Source organism: Colobus angolensis, unplaced genomic scaffold, assembly GCF_000951035.1.
Source record: "Colobus angolensis palliatus isolate OR3802 unplaced genomic scaffold, Cang.pa_1.0 Scaffold25, whole genome shotgun sequence".
Taxonomy (NCBI): domain Eukaryota; kingdom Metazoa; phylum Chordata; class Mammalia; order Primates; family Cercopithecidae; genus Colobus; species Colobus angolensis.
Window position 1 is genome coordinate 4,388,713 of NW_012115710.1, and position 3,135 is coordinate 4,391,847.

The window sequence follows — 3,135 nt, forward strand, 5'->3', positions numbered from 1 at the left end:
TAGCCAGGATGGTCTCGATCTCCTGACCTCGTGATCTGCCCGCCTCAGCCTCCCAAAGTGCTGGGATTACAGGCGTGAGCCACCGTGCCCGACCCATGCCCGGCTAATTTTTACATTTTTAGTAGAGACAGGGTTTCACCATGTTGGCCAGTCTGGTCTCAAACGCCTGACGTCAAGTGATCCACCTGCTTCAGCCTTCCAAAGTGCTGGGATTACAGGTGTGAGCCACTGCACCCGACCAGGAGTCCTATTATTGTCCCCAATATAGAGAACAGGAAACTGAGGCACAGAGAAGTAAAATAGCTTGCCGAAGGTCACACAGTGTGCAAGTGTGAGAGCCAGGATTTCAGTGAAGGCAGTGTCCGCCAGAGAAGAGAGCAGAGAGCAGGCAGCTTATCTTTTTTCCCCATTGTGTCTACAGCACCTGACACAGATGCTCATAAACATGTCCACTGGTGATCTGGAGTCTTCCCTTCCTGGTAATTTCCACTTGTGCCTCTCTCTGTGCTCACTGTCACATCCACCCACAGACAACAAAGATTACCAGAGAGGCAGAGGCAGGGGATTAGTTATATTATCAGCTCTAGGGACCTAGGGGGCAGGGGCCTTGGACTCCTGGGCCTAGGAGCCCCAAATTTCTGGGTCTCGGAGGGGCAGGGAGCCAGGATGCCTGGGTCCCCAAGTCAGGCTGTTCCTCCAGGGACATTCACTTACCTGCCCAGAAATGTGAGCACTGCCCCTTCCTCTTTAATGGAGACCTCCTTGGCCAGCTACAGCCAGCTGTGAAGGGGGACAGGGAAGAGGGGAGGGGATAAGGAGGAGGGGTGCCCCACTCCCGGTAACCAAGCCTGATCCCGGTTTCTGGCAGGGGGGCGGAACTTGCCATTACCTGCCCTGGGCGGGACTCAGGTAAGGGACAAAGTATTTAAAGGGACCTTGGGATAAAGGACTTAAAGTCCGGAGATCCATGGGGAAGCCAAGGTGTCGAATACCCTGGGGCACTTGGGGGATTGGATTCGACCCTCCTCCTCCCTCTCGCCCCCTACCCGCTCTGGCTTTCCCCTGGAAGTTCGCCTGGCTGAGCTAGAAAAATTAATGTCTGGGTCTCTGGACACCTAGAAACTAGCGGGGACGATATGCCTTAGTCCCTGGAGCAGCTGGGCAGTGCCGCAGTAAATCCCTGTTTCCTGAGGGCGACTTGAACGGCTTTGACTTTCAATTTCCCAATGGCTCTGTCTGTAAAATGGGAGCGCAGTTGTCTCTTCTCAATTGAGTTTTAAGATGCAGCAAGAAGAGTGGATGATATATTTGGGAAAGTGGGCTTCCCGATCTCTAGGGGAAGTGATTAGTCCTTAAATTTGGGCTTGGAGAGACTCAAAACCTGGGAATCAAGCAGGAAAAAACGAGATCCCTAGGAAATGCCTAGTACATAGTAAGCGTTCCCCATATTCCCACCAGGTTCAATATCCGGAACCTTCTATTTGTCACTCACGTTTCCGAAGGGAGAAAGAGAAGAGAGGACTTCAGCAAGCCAGGCGAGGTACTTCCGCAACTAGGGGCAGCTCTACTTCCGATGCCTTCTGCTGGGCGGAAGTGGGCGGAGCGCAGGGGGAAAATAGTGCTCCTTTCCGGTGTCGGGGCACAGTTGAAGAAGCGACCGAGAGACTGGGAGTCGTTCGGGAGGTGAGTTCGAGGCGGTGCAGGAAGAGTGTTGCTGGGATCGCTTTCCTGCGGGCTAGAGATCTGGGGTCTTGAGGGAGACTGGGACAAAATTTTGGATTCCCGATTTCCTGTCAATCATTGTTAATAGAGCTGTCTGGGCGCCCCAAGTTTGAAGCTGAACTACACTCTCCTGGAGGTGGCCAACCGTCCATCGGGCAGTTCTCTCTCCTTCTGTGTCTCTCACTCTCACTCACTCACTCTCACTCTCTCTCACAATAAACTCAGCGAAGTGGTAGCTAGCATCGGCCAGTTCTCCTGAGAGTTACAGTTCCGCTGTAGATGATGGCGATTTGCTGGTGGTCCCAAGGGAAGGAGTGGACTGGGATTGCTGGCAGTCTAAGCAGTGGGAGTTGAGGAAAGAGAACTCCTTTCCTGGCCTCAGTTTCTCAGATTTTGGTGGGACGGCGGGCGATAGCAGATTGTGCAGTCGTCCATCAACACCTTCTCTTCACTTTTTTGATAGCCCCTTCCCTCTCGGGGTTGGTGCAGGGATTCACCTTTTCCTGTATGGAGCTTCGGGGTCAGGCAGTCATGGATTCACATTCTGATTGTGCTGGTAGTTCTGTGAACTTGGGGCTTGAAGGGTCCTTGAGGCAGTTTGATGTTAATGTTTTCTTATGAAAATGTTCAAACTTACATAAAACTGAGAGAAGAATACAGGAATTCCTGTCACCCAAATCTACCAATTATTATTTTTGCCATACTTGCTGTATTTTTTTTTAAACATAAAGAGATTAAAACAAATCCTCGGCATCAGACACTAAAGGATTGTCAAAAGACAAAATTACAACACATGTAGTGGGAAGATCTTAATTGGCATTTATTTGTGGATCTACAATCGAACAACATCTAATTATGGAAAATAGCATGAGTGTTCCGATGAGCTGGGCAGAGGAGGAGGTTGTTTTCAGAGACAAAGGGCTGAGAAAGTCAGAAACTGAAAACAAAAAGCTAGTTGGTTAAATTGATTGATTAAATTTCTAAGTTAAACGTTAAAGTAGAGGGGACTTCCTTTATCAGGTGGGCTAAAACTGGGCTGTTTGGGAATTTGGCTATTATCTCTCTCCCGATGTCTCAGAAGATCAGGTATCAACTTAGTTTTGGCTTGGAAGCATGGCACTTTAGCATGAGTGACTCCATTTGGGTTTGGTTCGTTGAACCTAGTGCAGGAGCTCAGTCCTAACCAATGACCTTCTATAAATTTTATTTAACAGGGTGCGCGTGTGAAAACCAGAAACATGGCTAACATGACCACAATACCATTCTCACACTTTACAAGAACAACCGTAATTCTAGACCACTATCCATTATGTGGTGCAGAGTCAAGTCCAGCGTAACTGTGGGTTTGTTGCAATCAGGATATAGTTTTTTTTTGCTATTGTCTTTTACATCTCTCTTAATTTAGAACTGTTA

General features: G+C 48.9%; 2 protein-coding genes across 2 annotated transcripts in view; one reads left to right on the top strand and one right to left on the bottom strand.

Annotated features, from left to right (window-relative positions):
• The window catches only part of PRRG2 (proline rich Gla (G-carboxyglutamic acid) 2), an 18,594-nt gene extending 17,725 nt beyond the window's left edge, over window positions 1-869 (bottom strand). Inside the window, exon 1 of the mRNA XM_011946520.1 lies at window positions 715-869. The gene's annotated coding sequence lies outside the window, so the exon portion shown is untranslated. The remainder of the gene's footprint in view (window positions 1-714) is intronic.
• Window positions 870-1,631: 762 nt separating this feature from the next.
• Window positions 1,632-3,135, top strand: part of NOSIP (nitric oxide synthase interacting protein) — a 35,317-nt gene continuing 33,813 nt past the window's right edge. Inside the window, exon 1 of the mRNA XM_011946365.1 lies at window positions 1,632-1,683. The gene's annotated coding sequence lies outside the window, so the exon portion shown is untranslated. The remainder of the gene's footprint in view (window positions 1,684-3,135) is intronic.